The sequence below is a fragment of the Sturnira hondurensis genome, unplaced genomic scaffold (genome assembly GCF_014824575.4).
Source record: "Sturnira hondurensis isolate 20B ecotype Veracruz unplaced genomic scaffold, ASM1482457v3 Scaffold0019144, whole genome shotgun sequence".
In the NCBI taxonomy this organism is placed as follows: Eukaryota; Metazoa; Chordata; class Mammalia; order Chiroptera; family Phyllostomidae; genus Sturnira; species Sturnira hondurensis.
Genome location: NW_028091775.1, coordinates 2326929 through 2346058, shown reverse-complemented (window position 1 = coordinate 2346058; position 19130 = coordinate 2326929).

The following is a 19130-nucleotide window of genomic DNA, read 5'->3' as shown; positions in this document are numbered from 1 at the left end:
CTTCTCCCTTATGCCTGTGATTAGCTCACCTGATTTATTTACATGTCATCTTTAGAGAATGGTACTATGTCATGAGGGAAATCACCTATCCAGGTTAAGTAAATCATACACTGGACTAGCCTTCAGACCCTTATCGAAAGCCAGCCACTAAGAAATATGGAGGCTTTCTTTGAAGGAACACAGTAAAAGAGGATGCACATGATGAGTGAAAAATCTCTCACAGCTAGGAGAAAAACAGCTCCTGTTGGTTGCTCATGGCAAATACACAGATATAAAGACTAGGTTTCCTCTTCCATTTGTCTGGGGGGGGCCCACTCTCCCATACCTCAGTCAGTGCTGTGGGTGTCCTGCATCAAATGGGGTGCTTCCCACAACTCAAAGCTCTGATTAAGATATCACTAGCAGAAACTTACTTTGAGAAGTCATCTTCCTATTTAGGTGATAGAGCAATGAAGAATTCTAGATTCTGAGATTTGAATCATTTTTCATGAAAGGAAGATGGGTAAAAGGACAGACTGCAGGGAAATCAATAGAGAATTCTATCTTGTGAATGCAGATCACAGAAGAGAAGCAGAGGAAAGAATCATAAAGTTTTAATTGTGCCTAGTCCAGACAAACACAGATTGCCGTGAGTGCATAGGAAAGCCATGATACAGCAGCATATTCGTGCACTGCACTCAGGCTTATCATCCTAAAATGGGCATGAGCACCCCCTTCCCAGGCTCAGACGGCAGCAGGCACATGTGATGTTTTCTTCTGCCTCAGGGGCTGATTGCTGAGGGAAATGTATGGCCCCCTCTTCTGGCATTCTAGGATCCCACCCTACATAGGAAAATTACAAGCTGATTGGGAGAAATTTGTCTATAGCCAAAAACAAACTGACTTTAGTTTTCCAGGATATTATTAGCATTTTAATGGCTGCTTTACATGAGATAATTAAAATGGGGGAAAGAATGCGGAGCATTTCGGGTACTATCGCAGCTCCATTTGGGGATTAGAAGGCACTTTCAGAGAAATCTAGCAGGCAACAGTCTGCTTCTCTGTGCAAAGGGCCAGTCCGGGAGGAAATGCTTACGGGCTTCAGATTTAAACTATGATTTGGTAGAAGGTGAAAGATTTATACGATGTGAAGAGAAACCAGAGTATTAAGCTATGATTTGGATGAAGAATCTAATAACAGGACATTAAGGACATTTTTACTTTTATTTAAAAATTGTCTATTTCAGGGGTCCCCAGACTCTGGGCCATGGACTGGTACCAGTCTGGGCCTGTTAGGAACTGGGCTGCACAGCAGGAGGTGAGAATGGATGTAATGCACTTGAGTTGTCCTCAAACCATCCCCTCACCACTGTGTAAAAACTGTCTTCCATGACACCAGTCCCGGGTGCCAAAAAGGTTGGGGACCACTGCTCTATTTAATGTAGACATCCTTTTTGACACCCCCTAGCTGTCTCAGAAGACTCCCTTTGTTTGCTATTATTATTATTTGGCTCACAAATATTTACACTGACATTATAGATGCTACCAAAGCAATTGGAATGATAATTAAATGGGGAATGGAGGCTATGGGGGTGGAAGAGTTGAATAAAGAGGGAAGTAAAAAGGGATAAAGCCTAGCCCTGGTTGGTATGGCTCAGTGGACTGAGCCCTAGCTTAAGAACCAGAACGTCACTGATTGGATTCCCAGTCAGACACATGCCCGGGTTACAGGCCAGATTCCCAGGGAGGGGGCCCGCCAGAGGCAACCACACATTGATGTTTCTCTCCCTCTCTTTCTCGTTCCCCATCTCTAAAAATAAATAAATGTAATTAAAAAATGAATAAAGCCTAGCCAAAAGAAGAGAGCACTGTACTGTTTTTAGGATTTCTCTTCCATTTACAGAGGCGTAGTTAGATCTTGGATATTGGATGAAGCACTTGGAATGGGCCTCACTTTCCCGGCCAATGGAGATGGTAAGTGTTTTAGCCATACCATGGAGCTGTCATGCAGAACAGCTGAACTGTGAGCTCCGTGATGGAAGTGACCTCTTTATTTATCCTGTTTGTTAGTGTACCCTTCACTTAACATAGATACCATATGGCACTTAATAAAAATAGTGAACAAAAGACACATTTTACAATCAAATGGCAATAGAGCTATAACTAGTTAGAATTGAGAGCTACACCAGATAATAAATATTAATATATCTAATTTTGACTGCAAGACACTAAATGAGCACTTTTTTTCACAGAGAAGCTAGACCCTCCTAGACATTTCTTATACTTGATATTTGTATAATGTATTACTTTTTCAAAGTAGCCTCATCATAATGTACCTTTACTCTTATAAAACCTCTGTAAAGTAGATTAGGAAACTACTATTAATTTCCACTTTAAGGGAATTTAGGTAAAGTAACTTGATCAAAGACATTCCTCTTTCCACCCCTCACAGCAGTACAATCATAGTCACATGGTGAACTTCTTTATATAGTTAACAGGCTTTTGAGTGATTTTTTTCTATTCCTGTATTCATGTATGTCACAACCCTTCTAAGATCCTGGTTTTATATAGTGGAGTCCATAGCAGTATTTGAATGGCATAAGAAAAGACTGAGGTTGTTTGTTTATTTTTTTCTCCAATGTGAAAATTAAAACCTCAACCTAGAGCTATATACAGTCATACCTCAGTACTTGGCTTCAGAACTTGTCAAACCCTGCACTCACTGAATTTTGATGAGAAAAAATGTTTCAGCACTGGTGCTTGCTCAGGACACATTGCACTTGCTAGAACTTGTATGAGTCAGGCTGCCACCCCACCCCCAACCCAAGAGAAAATGCTTCACCATTTGGTACTCATCGGTTTCCACACTCCTCAGAAGCTCCAGAACCACTTACTGAGGTACCACTGTATCTTGCTCTGAAATCCCATTGACCCTCTATCCCTAGTTTTCTCCTACTGGTTTGATTTTTTACATTTTGTGGTAATTGTGGTGGTTTAACAAGTAATATGTCCACAACCTATTTAATACTCTTCCCTTCAATACTTGGAGGCTCGACTGTGGGCTGAACTTAGGGACTTGCTTGTATTGAATAGAATAAAGCACAATGGTTATGTGTGGCTTGACAATAGGTCTTAAAAATGTACTATCGCTTCCCTCTTGGTCATTCTCTCTCTTTTGAATTACCTGTTCTGAGGTAAGCTAGCTTACCACTGGAAAGGCCCACATGACAAGAAACTGAGGACTCCTGCCGATAGACATGTATGTGAGCCATCTGAGCAGTGGATCCTTGGGCTTCACTCAAGCCTTCAGATATTGGCGGCGCAAGCCAAGACTTGATTGCAACTTAATAAGAGATCTTGAGCCAGAACCACCTGGTTAAACTGTTCCTGAATTCCAGGAACTGTTCATGAAATGATGAAATAATATCTTGGGAGCAATTCATTATTCAGCAATAGATAATTAATGCCATATTTTTTCAAGCATTCTTGTTTCAGCACTGAAAGAATGTGGGCCGTTTATATCGTGTCATTTGGTCACAATGACTGAAATTTCCTGGTACGAGAGACTGTACAGTAAAATACTCAAACCATAAATATATCACAGAATTAATTTTAACATGTATATATATCAACTTCTCTATATTTTAATGTATCATTTGCCTATGCATGTGTTCAATTGTTTAAGTAATTGGTAAGCATACAATTCTGAATGCTTAACAAAATACATTGATTCTTCAAGTTCAGATATTCATAAGTATCAAATTCAATTAAATAGTATATGATCATGTTTCTTCCTGAGTGTCACTGAAGAAGTACCCAGGGGGACAAAAATCAAGAAAAAAATGTAAACTCATTTTTCTTTCTAAATACGTCTTACTGATTATACACATATATATGAAGATACAGTATGTGTGTATCTATGTGTAGTGTGTAAGTGGTCAAGCCTAGAAATGAAATAGTAATTGAATTAACTCTTCTGTTTTTCTGTAATATTCATACCCTACAATTGTTCCAGTAGTGATACCACATTCTGTTGCTACACTTTCATTTTAAACGCAATCATCTTCAAAAAATTGATAATATTCAACTCAGAGGGACTGCCCTTTTATTTTTTTAAAAAATGTTTACTTACATTGTATAAATCAAAGAAACAGTCCTATAACTGATAAAGCTCTGGACGTTAGTCAAGAATCTCTTTGTATTAAGCCAAAGACAAATGCAATTATTGGAAGGCTACTGAGGCCTCAGAGAATGAATGGAGAGAGGAGGCCATGTGAGAGGAGAACAGGAAGAACCGCAGTGGCTCACAGTAGAAAGTCTGGTGACCCTGTTCCTCCTGTGATGGCCAACCTGTAGCCTTTTCTCATGTCATGGCGCCTCCCAACCAAATCTCAAAGCCCAACAGGTATCTTTTAGCCAAGTGTAGGTCATGAGTTCTTTCTTGGTGGTACCAGGATGCTGGGAGAAAGAATAAGGCCCCTTTGACTACTATGATGGTTGACAAATAATTGAGTTACATCTCAGCAAAATCATACATGACAGAGAAAAACAATTCCCTGAAAACAGAAGACACTACATTAGGAGAGACAAAGCTAGCTTGGCTGGCAAAAATGACTGACACCCTTCAGTTGTGTCTTGATTCACTACTTTGAAAGAAAGAATTTTCACATGCCAGTGAAGTGACAGAAATGGGAAGGGTTCATGGTGAGACGTGAAGGTAAAGTTGTAAAGTTACAGGAATACAGACACCTCATGTTTGATTCAGACACGATTAATAACATTAAATATACAAATTACAGACACTTTTAAATTAAGATAGGGAGTGAAAACATTAAGATGACTAAAAATACTGGAATCTTGTGGAAATTTACTTTGTTAAAAATTATTCGTGTGATATAAATAAAATATATTTAAGCAATAGCTATATATTAATCTACTTTACATGTTAAATCATAATTAAGAGACACTATCTATATTCAACTGGTTGAAAAGACTAAAGGGGACAAATCTGTATCTTTTATCTTATAAAAGATTGTGACCTGGGAAATTTAGCCTGAGATTACCATCTTTTGGTGGATAATCTAATTAAAATGACCCATTCTGAAACAATTAATCTTGGAAGCTAAGGTAAACAGATTTTTATCACTTTATGGTGCTCAGCCCAAATGTGAATCATTCAAATAGCCAGTCCTACACTGTTTAATCTACTAGGTGAATTGAACGCTGAAAATCCTTGTATCCTTGATTCTTATCTATGAGGTAGTGGGTAGTGACCTAACACGTCAGAAGCCATTAAAATGCCTGGTTTTCTTGTTTTGGCAACAGGTTTATATCTCTATTGGCTGATAATAAAGGAGAGAGGAAAAGAGTAAAAAAAGATAGTTTCATTACAGATGCCAATTAGATGTATTTAAACAGACAAAATTCCACCCTCATTCCCCCACAAAACATTTTAACACATGGGTATTAAATTTACCTAATTTTAAAAAATATTTTTTATTTATTTTTAGAGAGAGGGGAAGGAAAGGAGAAAGAGTGGGAGAGAAACATCAATGTGTGGTTGCTTCTCATGTGTCCTCTACTGGGGACCTGACCTACAACCCAGGCATGTGCCCTGACTGGGAATCAAACCATGATCCTCTAGTTCACAGGCCTGTGCTCAATCCACTGATCTACACCAGCCAGGGCAAATTTACCTAATTTTTTATCTTAAACTCTTTGGCTGGAAAAGCCAAATTAGAAACATAATACTGTTTCATGAATAACTAGAGTATACTACTGACTGAGAAGTTTTCTGATACAACCTGGAAGTTTACAAGAGTCTAACTCCTAGAAGTAATACAATAAGTGGGGGAATAAAGAGATTAACAAAATTTTGAGTATTTATATATATGAATTATGTATTTTAGTTTGTATATTTATATATATACAAATTATACAATTATATATAATTAAAATACTAGGACTTTCCAAAAAACTACTATTTAGCATTTTGAAGTTGTCTAGTTGCCAAACAATAATATTCTATGCTACATATACAATTAAGTAGGTGCCTAAATTAGACTCATTTTATTTTCCTATGTATATTTTTTTCAGTTACTTATTTCTGTTATTTCGAGAGGAATAACACATACCAAAGTAAATCTAAGAATTACTTCCTATTTCTGATAATCAAGCCATTACTTCTCTTTTTTCTTTCTTTCATCACTGTTTCTGTCAAGAAAACTGGTGACAGGTTAAAAAACTTTAAACCGTCCAAAGCTATATCTCCTTTTTTATTTCACACTCTTTACAATTCTATTTCACACTTTTAAAAAGAAAGTATATTGTCCCAGCAATGGCACCACTTACCTGTACATTACTGTGCGGTGGAACAAATGTTACTACGTAGAATAAATAGGTTGAGACCCTTTTGTACGCTGAGCTTGCAAAACCGAATTCTCTAGCACATATAGTGCATTATGTTCATCTTGTCCTTTAAACTGCTGGGAAGAATTCTCAATTGAGTTTCACAAAATCTATTAAGATTGATTGTATTATTGATCTAAACTATTCAGAATGAACTCGCAGAACATCAACTATTGCCCCTGAATTACATACAACAAAAACTATCAAGTTTTAAAATATTTAAGTACTAGAGAACTATGGATCTTCTGCTATGTATAATCATTACATTTTCATTCAAGCCAGCAATTATATATCTATATATCTATACATCTGATTTAATTTTATTAAAGTATTACTAATTCATCATAAGAAAACCTACAATTACACGTTGTTATCAGTTATCAAAAGATCACTCAGTGGCAAAATATAAAGCACTTTACTTTTTTACAATGTTTATTCTGGCAATTTCATAATACAAGTTTTTTTTCTGTAAATATTAGTATAGATACACTAGCCAATAAATTGCATTTGTTGTATATTTGACCCTGTGTTTTCAAAATTCCTTTTGTGTAGTTTTATTCATTTATTAGCAATACAGTTAGGTCAACCCAAATGATTTTTACCACTTTCTATATACAGCTCCTAATCTCTACACCAGAATGCCCTTGTTCAAACACTACATGGCCATGTGGAATGAGATCACTTCCATATATTTTATTTGCATCTGTTATCTCACTTGTTAGGTTTGGTTTATAGGGCTATTTACATTATTTATTTTTGATTTATTAAAGGTAACTCTTGGGTTGGAATCTTTCTTCTTTCTTATTGATGTGGACACTGGCCCGCACTGTCCGCGTCATTATGGAAGAAATGAGACAGTCACACAGACTACTGAGTCCAGTGGAGGAAAAAGGACAGCACAGCTTTTCTCTCAAGGGGAGCAAAAGCCAGGGCCCTTAACTGGCCTTTATTGAGTTTCTCAATAGGCACAGTACATGACGGTCCTCATTTTCTATGCACTGGTTGCTTTAGGTGGTTACCTTTTACAGAAAACAAAGGAGACAATGCCGCTAATCACATCACAGAAGAGGGATATTTGCAAATGAAAAGGCAAAAGTGGTTGAATGGGTTACACTCTGTCCTTGGAAGGTTTAGCATGGAAGTAAGGTTTTAGGAAGTTACGTTGCAGTAATTGTTTGCTTCAGATCTGAATGAGGGAGTTTTTAGGAAAAAGCAAGACTCAAAGTTTCCTAGGCATATTGCAGGATTTCCCACAGGAGAACCTCTCTGTGGGGGTGGGTCCTGTGCATCTCTGAGTGGGAGCTGGGCCCATGCCATGCAGAATGGTCTCCTACACTCATTATATCTCTCAGAGCATACAACAGATGTTGAGTTACTATGTCGAATAAAGGTGTTGAGTAAATGGAAAAATTAATGAGTTCCTGGGTGGTTTTTAACATCACCAAAGTTACATTTCATAACTTTTTAAATTATCTTATTAATAATGATTTTACAAGTTGCTTAGAAGTTTTCTAATGCTAAGGCCACAGGCACTTGCAATGGAAGAGACGGATATTAGTTAAGAGCTACTTGGTGGCTAATGCTACTAATATTTTAATTTGGTCCTATAGCAGTTATAACAAGTATAGTTTACCTTCTATTCATCTCTGATGACCGGGTACACTGTGTTGAGAAGGATTCTGAGGCTGTGTATAAATTCAGTATGAAACAGTCCCCCTGTGATACAGGGTGCACCCAAAGGGGGGTGCCCAGGAAAGATTTGGAATGGTGTCCAGAACTCAAAGTGTACAGGAATATTGGAGGAAATATTAAGATATCCTCACACCTCCCCCCCATGGTGTCAGTTGGGGGAAGGGACAAATGGAGCAGGGCCATTGAGAGCTGTTTTGCATAGCAACAGTTTTGCAGCTAACCTCTGGAATGGTATTTAACATACCTATAACCTTTAACTGGTTTCATAGATATGTTAAATAGCTGTGGCCAAGTTTTGGGCCAGGGAGAAGGGAGTGGCGGAAAAACCAGGCTGGAACTGGGGCTGCTTCTCTGAGAGAGTGCCTGTGAGAGAGGCATGTGGCTTTAGCAGAGTGAAGACCCCCTCTTGGCCAGGTGAGGGGGAGAGCCACGCTGTTTTGGAAAGATGTAGACCCCTGTAGCCATTAGGAGGGAGAGCCATGCGGTTTCAGCAGAGTGCAGACCCCCTCTTGGCCAGGTGAAAGGGAAGACCACGCAGCTTTGCCAGAATGGAGATCCCTGCGGCCAGGTGAAGAAGAAAGACGCGCTTTTGGTGGAGTGCGGCTTTGGTAGAAGAGGCCCACGCAGCTTTGGCGTGCTCCCTTTGGCTGAGTGGCCTGGAAAGCAGGAGAGACTTTGACTGGAACTTGGTACAAAGAACTCTTGCCAGTGGAAGGTGCCGCATGACTTTGGATTAATTGGAGATCCTGCCTGGACAGGCAGGCGACACAGCTCACGTGCCAGCGACCTGAAAAACGGACGTGTGCTCTTTTCCTGATTTACGGTACCCGGAGTTGGGACAGTGGGAGAAGGGAGCGCTGTGTGTGTGTGTGTGTGTGTGTGTGTGTGTGTGTGTGTGTGTAGGTGTATACCCTTAAAGACTTTAATATTTTAAGGAAGGCATTAGGCCTGAATAGCATTAAATAAACATTTTGTTTCCTTTTCACAAATCTCTGGCATTGAGAGATGTCTTTCCGATTGGCGGCGGACAGAAGAGCCCTATAGATATTAGTGTATCGTCCTTGGGAGGGGCCCCTGTTTTCTGTAGCAGTTTTTGGCATCCCTCAGTGGGCCAAGTATTGCCCCCCCCTCGGACCCTTTGTTCGGTAACACCTGTATACCATGATGTATGCACGGTATGGCTTGAAAAAAGAGAAATCATGTTACTTGTGCCAGGACTGCTATTCCTTATCTTCTTTAAAAGAAAAGAGTGTCCTTTGGGTGTAGTAAGTACAAAAGCACAATTCTATCAGATATCACAGATTTAAGTGCCTGTTGGGACCATGTGGGTAAACTCCACTAAAGTAGCTCAGGAGGGGACTGGGCTAACTGGAGAGAAATCTAGAGCTATCCAGCCCTCAGCCCTGGCTGGCCAACTGTACTACAAATCTACAGGTTCTGTGTTATCAGATGCTGAGAGGCCAAAAGCAAGATTTCCCTGGATAAGTCCCCTTGTAGCAGGAAACCTGCCGGGACAAGCCTGGACAAGTCAGAAGGACACAGTCCCTTTGCTGAGCCACTAAGATAAGGAGGGGTGAGCAACTAAGTGACTAAGAACAAAAGAACATTGTATGACCCTATCAGCAGCCCTGCTTTCTTGCTTCTGTAAACCCGCTTCTGCCACGTAGGCTTAGTAAAATCGCTTCTGCCGGCCACACTATATAAACAAGCTCCTGCCTGAGCTCGGGGCCCAGAATTTGGAGACTGCCTCCTCTGGGCTCGCACGTGTAAATAAAGTTCCACTCCCTACACCCGAAAGTGGCTGAGTTGTTTTCTGTAACACCCTGATTTCCAAATATTGACAACCAATTCAATTTTCAAAAAATATTATCTAGGTAAAATTTTTAAAAAGTCAGCATATTATACCTCATAAACTTATTTGGATTCTTTTTCTTTCTCTTTCTGTCTCTGCTCACCTCTAGTTCTCTCCACCCACCGCCCCCCCTTCCCTATATTGTCCAAATTGATTTCAGTATTTAGACTCAACGGCTAAAGTTTCAATTCTATATTTTTAATAAACAGGATCTTCATGGTGGACTTCTGTCACTGTCTTTGTCCCAGAAAAGGCAGCTTCAAATAGCCCTTTGTTGCCTACTTTGTGTGAAGGGGACGAATCTCCATGCCTTATACAGATCTTAGAGTGAAAGAAAAAAAACAGAACCGCCCCGTCAAAAGAAGGGATCAAATATTCTTTTAAAATTCAATAGTTTCACGTAATGGAATTATAGTTCTTTTGAATTAAAAACATGTTTTATCTTAATAAAAGTGAGTAAACAAACAAAAAAATTGAGAGGCAAAGCATTTTGGGAAGAAAAAAGCCTCCAACTGATTTTATTTCACTCTAGGTACTATTTGAATACTTACAGGTTAGTGACGGGACGTCATTTTCATCTAGAACAATATTTTGCCTTGCAGCTTACCTTCTCCCAGAAGAAATCCCAAACACACTGTTAACAGCTGTGTAAACAAATTCTTTAATACATGGTCACGATGCTGAGCTGACATCCTTACAATTACTGAAGGCTCCCGGGCACTGGCTGAAAGCAAGTGCACGAGTGACTTCATGTTTTCCTCTTCTCTGAAGAATCGTTTTCACCCATCACATACCAGTGCTAATAGAGCTGGCGGACCCCAGAGCAAGAACACCCCACCTGCGAAGGAGTGAGGTGTTCTTGAATTGTTTGCATGTAAGTACTAATAACAGTCGAACTTTATTAGCCCAGGAAGTCTCTGAGGGGGGAAGTCAGGCAGTTTGACCACCATCTGTTACAATTAGGTCAGATGAGGAATGCAAACACTCTGCTGTTGCTATGCTTCTCAACTCTATGGCTTTTAACACCCCCCCCCCAACTGACCGAAGGTTAACATCCATGACCTAGTGTCTCCTTAAACAGCAGGTGGAGACACGATGCTCATTTTCCAGGAGTTTATTTAAAGTCTTTCTAGTATGCACTACACTGGTAGTGTGATTTGCATTTCAATGTCAGAAAATTAGGCCTGTCTCTTGAACTGACTCAGAAGCTCCTGATCTTTTGGGAATTCTGCATTTAGGGAAATGAAAAGTTAAAAAGCAGCAAAAACCAAAAGAAAAATAATAATAACAACAAATACATCACTGGCAATAAAACAAATGCCAGCTCCTATGACAGAGGCTTGTAAAAAGTCTATCATCTATCCGTTTAATAAATCATTGATTTTCATTGTTGGATCACACTGATTTTTATTGTTGGATTGTTTCACATGGATAAAAACTAGGCTAGTAGGAGAGCAATCAACCTCCCGGGTTAGGGACTGTGAACCAGTTTTAGAGATTAATTATATAGAAAATTGATCCCCTCTCCTCTTTCGTCATATCCAAAGAGCTCTGAAGTGCTACTTCATCTTTTTACTTCTTGTGTTTGGAAGATAAAGAGATATCTAGGATCAGAAAACCTAAATACCAGATTTGGGGCTGGGGTTCACACGCAGGGCACTATATCAGAGATATGTCAGAATCCAACCTGGAGATTGTCACCATCATGGAATCCAGGGTTGGGATTCCATTGCAGACCCTGCTGAGCATCCCTGTGAGAGGGACTGGCACCGGAACCCAGCAGCATGTAAAACAGCTTCTGGTGGCTTCCTGTTACTCACAGGATCAAGTTCAAAGTTTTCCCAGGATATAACATTCTCTTATGATACAACTTCAGCCTACTCTCCTAACAATACCTCTCCTTCTACCCAGGTCATCTGCTTGTGTGAACAGCTGCTTGCTAGCAAGCTTCACGGCTCTATGCCTTTGCACATGCTGTTCCCACTATCTTCTAGCTCCTTCTCCTCCTTTATTTCGAAAGCTGCTACTATTAATTTTTAAGGACCAGTTCAAGGTTTTGTTTTTCTATGAACTGAACTAGAGTTGAACACCTTTTTTTCCTTAGGGCAAATACTGTATCTTGTGTATTCTGCTGTTACCGGTTTTGTTACACTGTCTTGCTATGTTTCTTTTTCTTGTCCCTCTCCACATAGACTGAGAGTTCTCTGAGGTAAGAAGTGTGAATTCTTTACCTGTATCCTCAATAAATAGCATGATGAGGTACTTTACACATTTCAAATGCTCAAAAAAGTAATTGTTGAATCAAATATTTTAATAAGTAAACAGTCTGGGGGCAGCTTTTCTAGAAATGCATCACAGATTACTGCAGTCTCAGCCACACCTTGGGCCAACTTGGTGTGATTTTTTGTCTTCTTTTCCCCAATGAAATACAAAGTTCTCTACTCAGAAGGCCTTCACAAGAAAAGCCAGTCGAATCTTCCCATTGCCTTCACAAGCTATCTACAATGCCTCCCAGAATTACTGTAGCTGAGATTTTCTTCCCCTGAAAGTTAACTTTGCTTGCCAGTAAATCTGGATTCTAGGATATTTTGTGCTGTCACATTTCTCTTAGGGGACCCTGTCATTTAGGAAGAAAACTGACATACATCTGAAATCATTTAGAAAACAAACGTAAGGACATTCAACAAAAATGAGAATACTGGCAGAAGATGCTTATCAGGAAAATTGGATCTTTGAGACGGAAAAGAAATAGAATAATTATAAAATTTCTAAAAATGAACTACTGTGAGATCTCCGAAGTAGGACAGAGGGAGATTTGAAAATGTCCAGCAGTAACATCCCAGAACTCACACTTCTTATCTCAATTTTAGGAGAACACACTGATTTACTGCTATTCAGGCATACTTCCTCCCACAGTAAATGCTGGAAGCAAGGCAGTCAGGGCTCATGACTCCCCACTAAGAATCTGAAGTACTTATCAGTTCCATAGGCATTCAGTATAAACTTACTCATTTATAAGAGCTGAAATCTTTATTACTTCCCTTCTTAAAGTTTGACGTTGCTGGCACTGAGTCTAGAAATTATTATTTTTTCCATGGTAAAGATTTACTCAGCCATAATATCATTGGTGATGAGGTTGAGAAACACTGCTATAAACTGGTGTTACAAAATATGCACATGTTTAAGTTAGAGCTGATGAAATATGATTCTATTAATTAATGCATAATTGCTCATTAAAATTTGTTACAACTATAAGCTGCCATTTCATCATTTTATTGGATTTTTTTAGCTTAAATGCATGTGTTTTGAAAATATGTAAGTACGTATAGCCTTCTTTCTCTCCTTTAATGAACTCCTGCAACTGTTTCAGTTTGAGCAGTTTTGACATGTTTGAAATTCGGGTTTAGAGTCTGCGAGAGTGGGGCTCACGCCGAAGCATACGAGACAGTCTGAGGGGTTTTAAAGGAGGAGCTGACCTTCTGGGCCTCTTTCCTCGGGTTAAGTGGTCCTGTTCCTGCTGAGCTTCACTGACTGAGGGAAGTTATGCTGATATTCATTTCCTGGGACTGCTGTCACAAATGATCACAAATTGGGTGACTTAAAACAATAGAAATTTATTATTTCATAGTTCTTGAGGTCAGAATTAAAAAATTAGGGTATCAGCCAAACCACACTTTTTAGATAGGCGTTAGGGGAGAATTTGTTCTGTGTTTCTCTCCCAGCTTCTGGTGGTTTGTGGCCACATGACTACCAACTCTACTTCTGTCTTCACATGGCCTTCTCCTTTGTGTGTCTTTTATAAGGACACTTGTCACTGGTATTGGGGCTCAGGATAGTCTAGGATCATTTCCTTTTCTTCTTTAAAGATTTTATTTATTTATCTTTAGAGGGGAAGGGAAGGAGAGAGGGAGAGAAATATCAATGTATGGTTGCCTCTCGTGCGTCCCCTGCTGGGAACTGGCCTGCAACCCAGGCATGTGCCCTGACTGAGAACAGAACCGCAGTCCTTTGGTTCCCAGGCCCACGCTCAATCCACTGAACTACACCAGCCAGAGCTCATTTCCTTTGCCTGTGATCTTTCATTATATCTACAAAGACCAGAACCTAGGTAACTATTTTAGGTTCCATGGATTATGATGTGGACATATCTTTTTGAGGGGCTGGGGGGACCATTCAGACTTTTTTTTTTAGAAATTCTGTAAAAAGGAGAATTCTTTTTAAAGAAAGTAGGTATGCATATTTTCCATTCCTATTTTTATTTGGGCTTTGTAGTTATGTTATTTGAGCATGTTTTTGGCTATGCTTGGAACTGGTTTTAGAAATACATTTATTTTAGTGAGAAGCTTTTTCTGTCTTTTTTTTGTTGTTGTGTTTTTGGTTAGCTACCTAAGGAAGAGTTATAGTTTTATTCATAATTAACTGTATTATTTGTAGATAGACATGTTTTTAACATGTAGTGATGGACCTAATGGAAGATTCTCTTTCATTTCTGCCATAAATTATGTGTCAGTTCATATAACATATCTCTCAATAGTGAAAGGAAAGAATCCCAAAGATGAAGAGGATTTGGAGTTGGTTTCACTAACATTCATGATTAACATCTGGAAGCCTTAGAAGTGATTTAGGAGAAATATCAGCACATGTTTCTTGTTGGATAAATCTCAGTGGAAGAGACATAGAAACATTTGAAAATAATTCACTGCCTTTTTTTTTATAATGGTCTTGTAAAAACCTGCATGCTGTCATTCCTTTTACCCTTTGTTCATATATACAATTGCTGGATTTATGTCCCTCCAATAGGAGAATCCCAAGCAAACAAATATTCCTGAGAATTGAATCTCCACACTTTGTATGGCCATTGTTAACAAATTTCTGATTTACTGTGGTGTTAAATCTACTCTGCAATATGCATTACTTCAAAAAATAAAAGGCTGTGGAATTCTGACGCTGATCTCTTTCTGATGCTTCCGTGATACAGATGCATTTCTCTTGCTCCGTAAAGAAAAAAGCACAAGTTAGTTAAATAATGCAACCGCACTAAGTAAACAAACAAAGCTCAAGTCAAACACAGACCAGGCTTTGCTGTGTGCAAACATACCCAGAAGGAAAACAATGAACGTCTGTAGTTCAGTGCCACTAGGGCATTAATTAGCTTTTAGGGATACAAAAATAATAAAAATATGTTTGCTTTGATTATGAACTTATTCAAATCCAGTTCTCATTAATGCTGATTTATGTCCCCTCATCCCAAGAACTGACTAGTCTGTATCAATCATTTAAAAAAAAAACACAACCTATTTTCTCTGTAAACTGGCCAGACAATATTTAATGTTTTTTTCTTACTTATAGCTCCACCGAGGATAGGTTAGGATAATAAGAATACCTTCCTGTAGCCAAAGGACTAAGATCTGTTTCGATAACTGGGCAATGCTTCAAGACAGTTTAGGAAAGCATTTCACTGACATTGAACAGCCTCAGTCCGATGCCGATGAAGCGAACGCACGCAAGTTGGACGACGTCTCCCTGTCCTGTAAGCAACGGTGTAAATACAGTGGTCGGGTCGTACTGCTGGGTTTACAAAGAGAAGGTGAGAGGAATTAGCGCAAAATACTTTATTTACACAAAGAGTGTAAAACATTATAGTCTACCACCAAGTAAAGTTTTGTAATAGCGAAAGGTGATGGTGGATTATAAAACCTAATCCAAAACCCTGGCTGGTTAACCCACCTTTGAAATGCCTCTTTTTCAGGCCCCTTAGAAGTATAACCATTCTCAAGAAAGCAGAGTCTAGTTAACTATCCCGTAATCCAATCCCCACCTTGCTTCCTCCCACCGTCACTTTCTCTACCTTACCTCAGCGACTTAATTCCAGATGCATGGAAGAAGAAGAAAAAAATCCTGCAAACTTTTATTCTCTGAAACAGTTTTTTCTGTCTTTTGAGATCTTCCTTCCAGGCATATCCTGGGTTTGGTTAAATAAACTCATAAAAATTCAAAAAAATAAATAAAACCTAATCCAGGTGTCCACTACTAGGAGAAAAAGTGCCATGAGGGACAGGGTTTTGTCCATTTTGTTCACTACCGAGTGACCCCGGTACCAGAACAATTCCAGGCATATGCAAGATTTCTTTCAAATATTTGTGAAGTAAGTATTTTAAAGTGTTAAACATGAGGGTAATGAGATACATACATATATTCTACAGTGTAAGTCTGATTGTGGCAGAAAGTAAACTGTTTCTCAAAAACAGTTCAGCTTCCCATTCATGATTTTCAGTTAGAAAATGTAACCCCCTGCCTGACTGGCCCACACCTCCTTTGTTGGTCTTGAATCCCTTGTTTGACTGCATGATTCAGTTAGAAATGTCCAAGGTTCTGCCTCAAAGAACTATGTACCTTGGTAAGGTTCAAGGAACCCCTGTTCTTCGGATTGAAAAGGCTTGAAGAGCTCCCTCCCCAACGCATGCAAAGTCTCCCTCAAGGGGAAACACGGCTTCTTGAACTTTAGAAAGAAATTTTAAACTTCACCCCATTAACATCTTCACTGTTAACAGTGAGAAGAAAAAAAAAAACTGGATCAAGAGAAGAAAGGCAACTTGTGTTATGAGGCCCCGAGAATGAGTGAAAAGCCAAGACTAAAACATTCAACTCTCTTGCTGCTGGGTTTGAAGACCACAGAGAAGAATGGCAAAGACAGTGCTGGTTTGAAATTATAGAGGAAAGGTCTTAAGCCATTCAGTTGTTGGGCAAAAGCTACTGAAGAACTCTGGAAATGTATCCAAACCCCGGTGTCCTTCCTCTGACTTCCCTTACCTGGACCCCCAGCCTTCCCCTTCTCTATGACAGCATCTGCATTCAGGTTCTTACCTTTTTCTGTTTTCTTTTTCTCTATTTTTCCTTTATCACCACTGGAGGATTCTAATGTGCTTGCTTAAGAGACTCATGATCCTTTGATCCAATCCTAAACATTGACCTAATAAAAACGTCTCATTTTTTCTCAAGAGCATACTTGAAAATGAAAATGAAAATGACCTGACAAAATGTTTCAGCCAATGACTGACAGATCTGGGGCTGGAACCTAAATTTTTTTTGTGTCTTCATCTAGGTTCTTTCTATGAGAAGACTCTATGAGAGAAATAACAACACCCTGATTAATTATAAGAATCCCAAAGATGGATAAAATGATACTATTAAATTGCCATTCTGTATATGAAAATTGGCAATGTTCCTGTCCTCTCTCTGCCTACAGAAGGCCCCACCTGCCTTTCTATTTTAGGATGAATCCCCAAATCCTCTTTGTCTAACTGTTGTCAACTTCTCCATACAGTGGGCCTTCTACAGTTCCCTTTCCGGACCAAACTGTAACTGTTACCATCCCCAGAACAAAAAAGCTCTTTAATCTTGCTTATGCCCCAAATCTCCAGGATAACAATGCATTCTTTAAACCTCTCTCTGTCTGTCTCTCTCACTTGGAAACATATTGGATATATAAAATATCCAATAAAAATTTATTACTGTCTCAATTGAGGAGGCATATGTTGTCATAATGAAAGGACAACAGAGGTGATTTAGTAAAATCTCCTTTTGTGATAGATTGAAACAAAATTCTGGAGGATATAAGTGACTTTGTCAAATTTTCCAGGTACTATGAAGAGCCCTAAGAAGGAAGAAAGAAAAAGGAAGGAGAGTGGCTTTATGTGACCAGTACTTATAGATAATATATCATTGTATTTCCATTTTACATATTGAGGATATGGTAGTAACATAAACTGTATGAAACATAATTTGGGGGTGGAAGATATGGTTTTTACTTCCAAAACCCAAACTCTTAATCATTAAACTTAATTATCTTTGATTTGAAGAATGATGTAAAGTGGGGGGTGGGGGTGGGAAGGCCTGAGGTTGTTTTATACATGATATTATAAAACCTCTGTGCTAGGGCCAAGGAGATCACAAATGGCAGTGGCATTAAGGACAGGTGTCTTAAGAGTTTTTCTGAAATTGTCCTTTGTGTAGTAAAGGAAGACTCTGTATTATATATATATACACACACACACACACACACACACACGTACACACTATGTATAGATGTATATATATCTATATCTATAAAATGCTAATATAGGAGCAATTACTCTTACTTTTAAAATAATTTGGCTTTTGGCAACAGTGGTAACAAACATTTAAAGAGTGAGGTAGGGGATGAGATAAACTGACACATTAATTATTTTATATTACATGTACACAGATATATGCATACTTTTTAAAAATGATAGCTGCATCAGGTTTCTAAATGAACAAAGCAGCCATAAACATTACAATGCCTGACAGCTGCAAAAATAAGAACTGAAAGTGACAGTAGCCAATACACACTAGGCTGGAGCATGTAATTTACATCTTAGTGAAATTAAACATACTATAATAGCTTAGCTTCCAGGCAACAATACTATTAAATTTGCAGGAGTAGTTTATGACATCATCTGAAACCCCAGGATACATATTTGAAGCTGACTATTATGTTTAGTAATCTGTATTGCAGTTCTGGTTATTTTTTTTGTTTAATTCATTGCAAGCTTCTATTAAAAAAATAAGCAAATAACAGCAGTTGAGCATCCCATTTTTTACAAAAGCTGTTAAGCCTCAGGCTGCAGTGATGTCACATTTTAGAATCAGTAATAACAGTTTATACTGAAGAAGCATTAAGAGGTCAGGATTAAATTGTAAGGTACAATAATTTAAGCGCTTTTACAGTCAATAAGCATAGTTTTGGTAGGTTTTCTAACTCACCTTTCCTTTCCAAAATGTTTCTTAGCAAAAACTGTGTGATGGTAGAATAACAATAAGACCTCCTGCTTTTAGTAATGGGTCTGTGTTATTCAGCAGCAATCTCAACCAAACACACTGTAATAAGACCATGAGAAGTTTAGACTTTTGTGGAGGTAATGTTAAGCATCTGTGAACTTTTAAAAATGTTTCCAATATTTTGTATGTAAATGAATTTTTGGAGGTGGAAAAAATATATATATATACATTTTTTCAAAGGGGACCATTTTCCAAAAAGTTTATGGACCTTGTTCATTGCAGCAGTAATTCTAAAAGGAACTAATAAAAATTCTTCATGTTATTTTAATAAATGAGAAATTCTTACTAGTTCAGTTCTTGGGATTGGGTAAAAGGACAGGAATCCCTTAGACAAGGACAT